Here is a 10,687-nt window from a genome sequence, read left to right on the forward strand (position 1 = left end):
AAACATGCCAGAGAATGGTATCTGGTAGGGAAATATTACATTTAAAGAAAGAGCAATATGGTAACATTTATGTTTGAGTTTGCTTGTAAGTGTAGACGGCACTGAGTTTTATTTCACTGGGCTATAACAAACACATTTTTCACCAACAGGTTTCTGTGCCAATGCACCAAACAATCAATATGCAAAGTATAGTCCTGCATACCGACTTTGGGCGCTTCAAAATCATGGTTTGCGTTTACAACACCACAATCAAATAGACTACTGTATGTCAATCTCGACAAAATACATCCCTCCCTACCTTGTACCAAGTATCGAAGGCTTGGGTTGACAATCTCCTAATGTTATTCAACTTTTAGGTGTTTTGTAGCGGATATATCTTTCCATTCATCAGTTTGAAAACTGGAGTTATATTGGAGTGGAGTGGAGTGGACGAACGTGCGCAGGTAGCCTACAGGAGACGTCTGAAGTAGCCTAATCAGATGAAAACATTCGCACTGGGCACACATTTCAATGTGGAGAATTGGGTAATATTTGGTAGAAACGTTGATCGATCACATTCCAACCTATTTTCACCCACTCTAAAAGACAGCCAAAAGTTTGTTGAATTCCCAATGTGTTATCACTCTGCTTTCAACCATCTAAAAGCACAACCAAATTCTAATGGAAAGTCAATGTCTAAAATGTTTAAGTACAACTGAATGTGTAATCACTGTTCTTGATCTAATAGCACAACCAAATGACCTGGATTGCAATTAGTTGAGATGACATTAAAGTACATGGTGCTAGTGATAAATGCCGTTTGAGATTCTGTGCAGATTATTATAGCAATTGTGAAGATTTYCACAGACCTGCGACCCTGAACATGCACGCTTTCTATGATTAAATAAAATACATTTATTGTTACAGTAACCTCAATGTGTCCATGGATGGGTTCCTTATTTTAAGTTTGAATAAAGTTTTATTTGTTTGTAAGAAAGCCTTAACATTAGGCTATTTACTGTCTTACAAAAGTAATATTGAATTGTGTTTGGTTGACAACACAAAACAAATAAACATTYAAAGGAGAGTTCCATCKGAGGCACTGGCTTAATCCTATTCTTTAACTTTTATTTTTGGTTGAGATGGAGACTTGAATCCAACATATCATTTTTTTACTTAATAGGCTATTTAATAGTTAATAGGCTATTTACCTTATCTCAAAAGTTATTAACTTGTGTTTGGTTGTCAACGCAACCAAATATAAACATTTGAAGAAGATGAATCTTCTGCTTGGATAGCTCCATCTGTGCCACTGAGTCTGGCTTTAATTATATGTTGGATTCACGTCTCCATTTCAACCAAAAATCTAAGTTGAGGAATAGGACTAAATCAATTCAAACTTAAAATGCATTTATACACAGTTTGATTTGATTTAATCCTATTCTTTAACTTTTATTTTTGGTTGAGATGGAGATGTGAATCGAACATAATTTGTAGATTCCATTTGCAATCAACCAAAGCTTGAAGCCCTAGGCTTATATGTATTGTCTATTTTTAGTTGAATCCTGGGCTGAATTTAAACAATAGCTTTTGATGACTTCCCAAATGCTATATAGGCCTAAATAGCATCATTGATGATACATGATTGATAAAGGATGGTTACATTGCATTTGCTCTGTTGAACCTACCCCGAATGACTTCGATAGCAACAGTGAATCTATTAAGTGGAGAGTTCTCAACAATCATTCTCACGATAGCACATTGGTAATAGTCAATGACAAATATCAAAGCTTGGTTAAAACCCTGCATGGGCCACTGAGGAAATAACTATAGTAGGTGCTGCCCAGCCTATAGTTTTTTTTCCTTATTGTGGATATTACATTCAAGATCTGACATTGTTTCAAAGATACAAATTCAACATATGTTATACAAAATGTGTCCATATTGAAAATTGGTTACCATGATGACATCATCATGTGATTGAAATGTAACCACCAAAACAACAATTGATTACTTTTTTCAAATCCAATATATTTTTCACGTAGATTCCACGGCACAATAAGTTGACAAATGATCATGCAGCCATCGCCTGGCAAGTGGGAGGCACTATTTGTCAACCAATCATTAGGGTGTTTTTGTATTGCGACTCCCGAACCAGCCCCTCACCCCTGCCAACTCGCAGGGCCCTACGTGGTCACGTGTTGCTGACGAAACTCTTGAGGATGACTTCCAGAGAGTGACCAATTAACACATCGGGTGTGTTCGAGCAGTAAGGCTTTAACGCAGAGATTCTCACAGTGAAAAAGCTGAAATTCATCTGCTTGCTCTGCCCTCATATTTTCTGGAGTATTGAATAACAATTAAGTACCCCATAAGATACACATGATTTAGCTAGTTAAAATGAAGTGTAACACCTAGTAATTACATTATACTTATGCAGATATGACATGTACTCTGTAGTGTACCAGTGCAGGGTTTCTTAAACTTTTTGTAGACTTGATGCTAAGTACAGATTGTACATTTTTTGCTTTAGTGTGTGTGTCCAAAAATCACTTGCYCAACAACTTCTTAGTKWTGTTAGGAAGTTTGCCATCTTCATGACCGCCCTGGTAACTTCACCCCAACTTCTCTTATCCCCAGAACACAGTAACTTAAAAAATAAGTGTTTTTCTGAAATTTTAGGGAAATTTAACTGAAGAAAAAAAAATACAGCCCTAGCAGAGCCCCAAGTCCCATGGGGACATCCTCTAGGGCGTGGATGTTCTCCCCATCAAAGGCCAGCGTGATTTCACTCTCATGGTGAAATGGATTTCCGCCGATGTGCAGTAAAGGAGTGAGAAGTGGTGTCAAGTCCTAGTAAAGTAAAGCAATGATCTTACTACACTTGCTAATTTTATAACAAAATACACATTTTTAATGTACTATGTATAGGCTACATTACAGAAAGGGAAGGAATAAGAGCAAATACCTGTGTGCCTCTTCTGTATTGTCCTTCAGGGACTGTCGAAATAGCAGGATGATGTCCTCACCCCTGCCTCGACTCTCTACCTCTGCTATCATTTTGCACTACCTTGCGGAGTCCCTTGAATTATCTTTTTGCCTATTCCATTCCATGTTCTTGCTTAATTTCTGAGAAGATCTGAAAACATAATTTTTACACTTGTTATTTCTGGAGGTTTTAACTTAATTCACATAGACTTAAAAAAGAAGCAATGGTGCAGCTAACTCACAATGCTGCAGTGGAAGCAGTGCAGGAACTCATTAAGCTCCTCTTTGAAAACACTTAGGTTGGAGTCATTAAAACTCGTTTTTCAACCACTCACAAATTTCTTGTTAAACACACTATAGTTTTTGGCAAGTCGGTTAGGACAATCTCTAACTTTGTGCATGACACAAGTAATTTTCCCAACAATTGTTCGACAGATTATTTCACTTATATTCACACTTATCACAATTCCAGTGGGTCAGAAGTTTTACATCCACACTACGTTGACTGTGCATCTCTACAAACAGCTTGGGAAAACTCCAGAAAAATGATGTCCAGTGGCTTTAGAAGCTTCGTGATGAGGCTTAATTGACATCATTTGAGTCAATTTGGAGGTGTACCTGTGGATGTATTTCAAGGTCTTACCGTCAACTCAGTGCCCTCTTTGCTTGACATCATGGGGTAATTCAAAAGAATATCCGCCTAGACCCTCAGAAAAGAAATTGTAGATCCTTCACAAGTCTGGTTCATCCTTGGGGCAATTTCCAAACCGCCTGAAGGTACCACACTTCATCTGTACAACAATAGTACGCAAGTATTAAACCATGGGACCAGCGCAGCCGCCATACCGCTCAGGAAGGAGCAACAAGTTCTGTCTCCTAGAAATGAGCCGTACTTTGGTACGAAAAGTGCCAAATCAATCCTAGAACAACAGCAAAGAACCATGTGAGGATGCTGGAGGAAACAGTAAAAAGTATCTATAAACAGTAAAAACGAGTCCTATATCGACATAACCTGAAAGGCCGCTCAGCAAGAAAGAAGCTACTGCTCCAAAACCACCATAAAAAAGCCAGACTACGGTTTGCAACTGCACATTGGTGACAAAGATGGTAACTTTTTTGGAGAAATGTTCCTCTGGTCTGATGAAACAAAAATAGAACTGTTTGGCCATAATGACCATTGTTATGTTTGGAAGGAAAAAGGGGGAGCGATTGCAAGCCGAGACACCATCCCAACCGTGAAAGCACAGGGTGGCAGCATCATGTTGTGGGGTGCTTTGCTGCAGGAGGGACTGGTCACTTCACAAAATAGAGATGGCATCATGAGGAAATGAAAATTATGTGGATATATTGAAGCAACATCTCAAGAACATCAGTCAGAAGTTAAACTTTGTTTGCAAATGGGTCTTCCAAATGGACAATGACCCCAAGCATACTTCCAAAGTTGTGGCAAATGGCTTAAGGACAACACAAAGTCAAGGTTTGGAGTGGCCATCACAAAGCCCTGGACCTCGAATCCCATAGAAAATTGGGGCAAGAACTTAAAAAGACGCTGCGAGGAGGCCTACAAACCTGACTTAGTTTACACAAGCTCTGTTCAGAGGAATGGGCCAAATTCACCCAACTTATTGTGGGAAGCTTGTGGAAGGCTACCCGAAACGTTTGACCCAAGTTAAACAATTTTAGGCAATGCTACAAAATACTAATTGAGTGTATGTAAACTTCTGACCCACTGGGAATGTGATGAAAGAAATAAAAGCTAAATAAATCATTCTCTCTACTATTATTCTGATATTTCACATTCTTAAAATAGAGTGGTGATCGTAACTGACTAAAACAGGCCAATTTTTACCAGGATTAAATGTCAGGAATTGTGATAAACTGAGTTTAAATGTATTTGGCTAAGGTGTATGTAAACTTCCGACTTCAACTGTACACAGCTGAAATATTGTTTTCCTTTTATTGATCCAAGTGGATTGACAACCTCAAATTCATCTCTATAAAAATTAAGCCACATCGTTTGTTTTTGCGTGAGCAAGGGATTGCTCTTAAAATCCCTCATCTGTGAAATCACTCAAGATTTTATCATTGGCATGTTCTATTTCTCTATTTAAGCTCGCCCAAACATCTTCATTTTGTGCCACCTTCTTCAAAWGRTCAGGTAGTGGGATGTACTGAAAACTGCCTCTGTCCTGTTCTTCACCACTCAGATGTATCTCACTCAGTCTAACCATTCCCATTTCTTTACAGCAGTATTGCTCCAGTATTCACTCTGTGTTGATGCTTCTCATGCACTTTTCAAAAACCTTTATCTGGTTTAAAAGCTCACACAAGTTATTGTCCTCATCTATATTGATGTGAATGTTTCGAAGATRGAATTTCAAAGTAATCGCTGTAGTGGGACATTCATTAATCAAATATAGAATGAAGATCCTCCACTATACTGCTCTGCACAGTCCCAGGAACACAATGTTTCTCTCTGATCTTCAACATAAAAAGGCAGAGGTTTCTCTTAAGGCATCTAACCAAGTCTTCAGTTTTGAAGTTCATGGACACAATAACATTAGTTGCAGGCGCCCACTCRAGATCAGAGTCATAGTCGTTCACATTTTCCTTAATGTAGTCAGGCACAGGGATTACAGAACCATTAGGCCTACCTGTCAGCAAATTATTGTGTTTTCTGTATATATGTGTCCTATATGACGCAAAGCATTTACATGTTTTCATGCAACCTCCAAGTTCACATGTTAACAGGAACCCTGGCTCACTCTGGTGATACAGACCAATGTGGCAAATCTGTTTTATGAGCAACAAAAAAAAGGCTTGTTCCATATTAGGCAGTTATACAAAGCAGGCATTTTGACTGGTGTTGACCGGCGGGTAGCCTAGGATTTAAAGCATTTGAGTCGTCCAGCCTACAAGGTGAAAAATCTGTTGTTCTGTCCTTGAGCAAGGCAGTTAAAACACCCCCACACCAAGAGCTACACAGTAGTTGGGTTAAAAGCGGAAGTCAAGTTTTGGTTGGACCTTGCATGCAATTGATGTATTTAAATTTAAAACTTTGGAAAGGAGAGGTGTAGTCCGCCAACTGATTTTGCTGAAGCCACTGGCAGACATCCTCCACTGACCATCCWGATACTTCGGAATTTCTGAAAAMAAACAACAGAWTCAGGTTTCATGCCGGAGTCCAGTTAGGCTAAGCAAAGGTACCACATGTCCCTACCAGGAATACCCATGAAATGACCAAAACCAACTCACCAAAGACACTTTGGTGTACCATTTGAATAATTTCAGTTTGTATTGACTGTTGTGTAGGTTAAATTCACAACTTCAAAATGCAGCTGTCCTATAAATCTTACCATTCTCCCTTGATCACAATTGCATTTGTGTCCATGTTCTGTCCTATAAGAATTTCAAAGGAAGGAAAATGTGTCAAAGAATAGTCTTACAAGCATTTATATTAAAAAAAATATTGAGAGATAAATGGCATTGACATATCAATTAAGCAAGAAATATGAATCAACATATTGGAGAATAGCACTAAGCCATGAGCAGTAAGAAAGTGAGCTGCCCAAAAAAAAAAAAAAATAAATAAAAATAAAAAAAAAAAAGAAAGGCCTAATATCACATTTCAAAAAGTTATCTTTATTCAATATTTATCAGGCAGACTTGAAAGATGTATAGGCAAATTTTGCTGCATCAATACTGGTGTTTGATCTGAAGGCATGCATATTAACACAAGTAAGTTTGAGTCACTTATTAAAAACATTATGCTTGAATCCCAGTTATAACTACCATCTAACTATTAATTTTCCCTGTAATATGACAGTTATGCAGTTTGAATCCCTGTATGAACTACCATTGAATGATAATTTCCCCCACAAGGCATACATGTAACGTCCAAAAAGATCATATTGTATTCGTAAGCCCCCTTGTGAGTTCATGGTATTTCATGCTCCAGCAGGCATATGATAGAACCCTCCGTTGCCAATTCAGTTCGTGTTTTTTAAAATAATATTTTTATTATGAAAAACACAAATACAAAAAAACAGAAATATAACAAACAAGAGTACATAAACCTAACAGACAAGGTATTGCAATCAAATTAATTTTCAATTTGTTAAATACTTTTATGGTGCCTATTTCTTTTTTGTTTTTACAATTTACTAATCATTTCAAAAATATTTAAATTCTATTCTTAATAATGTGAAAATGGGTTGTTCTCTGGCACTTAATTTTATGGATAAAGATCTCCATGAAAGATAAACAAAATAACAATGAAAGCCAGATTCAGTTCGTCGTGACAGCTCACTGTCCTTAATTACATATTAGTTAGTAGAACTAACGTCAACGAACGCTAACTAGTTCATTCTCACAAAGTGAAAACTTCTTCTAGATTGGAAAACTTAAGTTACAGGTAACGTTGAAACTCATAGTTCTTTTATGGAAAACATAGTAACAATAGTATGGGCAGATAAGTGTCATTTCAGTAAATAATACAAAAATCCTAGTTCTGCCAGTTATACCATAACTTACTACTAAGCTACTATTAGTCATACAACGGTTTCAAACCCGGCTTCTAACGTTTACTATGATATTCTTTCTAAACTATAGTGAAGCAGCCTAAACTTATGGAGAGTCATTCACACAAGGATCCTTAGAACCCAGATAACCCCTGATGTTTGATGTTCTAAACACACCCACACCCGTGAACACCTACTATTCACCTGCACCTTTATTCCATTGCATTCTCCTGATCCCATAACCAGAGCTCTATTAGAGGCTGATGTTTCTGTGCGAATTTTTATTTATTCAACTAGATTATAGTAAATATAGTTTAACCAAAACATTAGATTGTGATTCTAAAATAGACAGTTGGAGTCCTCTTATCCACCAGAGAAGTCTGTTCTGTGAAATACTGTTCCTCAATCGATCCCTCATTTCTTAGTTGCTGTAGTTATGTCGGCATTTATCATTGAGAACCTTGCTGCCCAAACTGAGTCGCATCATTACTGACTTCAACAAACGTAGATGACTGCACGGGTGTGCCTCTGATGATCATTTAAGTCAGGAAAACTAATTTACACTTTGCAATTATTGTTCATTAACCATCTTGCAGGTGTTATAACTCCCTGGGTTTACCGCCATGCGTGGCATGTGTAGGACGAACCGTGTCCGTTTAATTTGTTCTGTTTGAAGAGAACTCATTACTTAACACTCCGCCGCAATCAAAGACACATTTGTGGCGCCCCCGATAATTTCTCGCAAAGTTTGTATAAACCAAGAGGTAGAAAGAACTCTGTCTGTGTCATGGAGCATAGAAACGTGAGTCCATGTTGGATGATGGCAGTATGAGAATAAAAAGTCCCAGTGTTCTGAGGAGATGGAATGCGTCTTCAGTTGTTGGGTCGGCGAGGATTCTTGATATTTAAATACTGCAGAAAAAAACCGAGGAAACCGCCGAAGCCACACGGCATCTCCCTCCCACGCGCGCAGCTGCCGAAACTGAAGCAGAGACACCCTGCTTACGCAGAGAGTGCATTGAAAAGAGAAACGCCGTTGAACTTGGCCAAATCATTTCCAGAGAATTAAATAATTATACTGATCACGCGCACCCATACTTTAAGAGCTACGCTGGGACCGTGGTTACACTTTCGATCTGCTTCCAAAAGCTTTCAAAATAGGGCCAGGTTGACTGTAACCCTAACCTAATTTTTACAAATTCTGAAATTAAATATGTGCGTTTGGCAGTTGCAGAAGTTCCTCATAGCCTTTTCCCTACATACAATCTCCTAGCTAGCATAATCATGTGCCACTTGTCTATAAAAGTATTTTAATTCGAAATAAACATATATCCAACGCCCATATCACACACTTCACAAATGTACAATTATATGTTAACGTGTGACTATCAGTAGTGAGACTGAGAGTCCTTCGAAATTATGCAACATAATGTACATATCCACTGTAATTAGAGCCACATATTGAGCGTGGTAAATGGTCCCTGTTCAGTCAGTTTTGTCCCATTTGCGTGGTCAAAAAAAACACATAGATACACATGGCCTCCCACTTGTAGGCTAGAACCTGCATGTGCAGTTTGCTACAACCAATGGCATGACTTGGAAGTGACTGGCATAAAAAAAAATGCATGACCTTGTATCACATGTTTACTGCCAAAGTCAGCGTATTGTACATCTGTAGATGCAAAGTCAAAGATTTTTTTCTTTTCCAGATTAACCGTAACATAACTTTGGTAAATATGTATTCTACAAACGATCCATAGGGAAGGTATGTAGATGGGCGTGCTCAAACTATCACTGTTGTCAGTCACCGGCTTCAATGTGGGTTCACATTAGTCCTTACATAAATTCATATCCGATTTCATGACCGTTTGTACTACCAGTCAACTTAGATTTTCGCAGTTGCTTCGTACCAAGTTCAACCAATTATAGAGTATTTTCGTCTGGGCCTACACGAACTGATCAAAAGGAGCCGTTACTGAACAGGAACCAACTTTAGTCTGCCGTGTGAGTAGCATGTGTACACAGTAGAATATACATAATTCATGTAATTTAGAGACTGTCACTCAATTGACTGTACATAATGGCACCACATTGATGTTGTGACACAAGTGTTGATATGGGGGTGAGCATAGGAATTCCGACATTATAATACGACAAACTGGCATAACCATATTACCCTGCCATGCTCGAGTCTGACCTTCTGTTAGAAAAAACCATTATTAGTGCGCCGACTCGCTGTCGCTAAATGCACCTCACCCACTTCACTCCTCGAATGCGTATTCTACAGCGGTTGGGCTTCACCGTATGCACTCAAACAGCCCCAAATGAGGATCCAAACTGTGCTTGGGGTGTTTCAGTTTGACTTGAAGCTTGCTATCGTTGCGTGGACGTTCGTAGGCCTAACGGCTTAGTTAGCTCAAAACGTATAAAGCAGACTTTGAGTACGTTTGCTTCCGGTTGCTTGAAGGTCATATGATTACGTATTTTAAAAGGAAAGCGGGAGCGTTCTCCAACCCCAAAAACCTCTCCGTTTTGTCAAATGTGCGTTTATAACGCACCATTCCCTTTTAATGACACGGTTCGCGTACATGTTTCTACTGAACGGCAGCCCTGTTGCACAATGGAATCTGCCGCTCTCATGTCTAGAAGTTCTGCCAAAGGCGAAGCAGGCGGTAACGAGGCTTGTGGTTGATTGCGATTCTCGGAGTTGAACAGTAGACAGCCCATATAGAAGCTAAAACAGATTCAATAAAGACCCAAAACCTGAAGTCTTAGACTTAAGTTATCGATTGGAACTATGGATACAAAGAAACCTGGGAAAAAACGGAAACATTTGAAAATATATAGCATTGTACCTTTCATGTTTATGACATTCGATCTATGTATTCCAATGTTCTCCGTAGCCTATTGTCTGCCGACTCCAAAAATAAAACTTGACATGCTCAACACAATGTACACGATCCGAAATCATCAAAATGTTTAACAAAGTTGTTTTTTAGAGACAATTCACTTATTCCATTTTTTAAGGGTTCTTTGTCTCCCAGGTGCGGTTCCATGTGACCGCCAAATAAATCTAGCACAAAGTCCGATGAGGAACTGTTTCCTCGTATTTAGCCAAAACCATCTTGTATAAGGAATAATTCTTATGGTCGTGTACATTTTATTATTGCTCATCTATATTCAAATTCTCTCTCTGTTGT

This window comes from Salvelinus sp. IW2-2015, linkage group LG22 (assembly GCF_002910315.2).
Source record: "Salvelinus sp. IW2-2015 linkage group LG22, ASM291031v2, whole genome shotgun sequence".
Classification (NCBI taxonomy): domain Eukaryota; kingdom Metazoa; phylum Chordata; class Actinopteri; order Salmoniformes; family Salmonidae; genus Salvelinus; species Salvelinus sp. IW2-2015.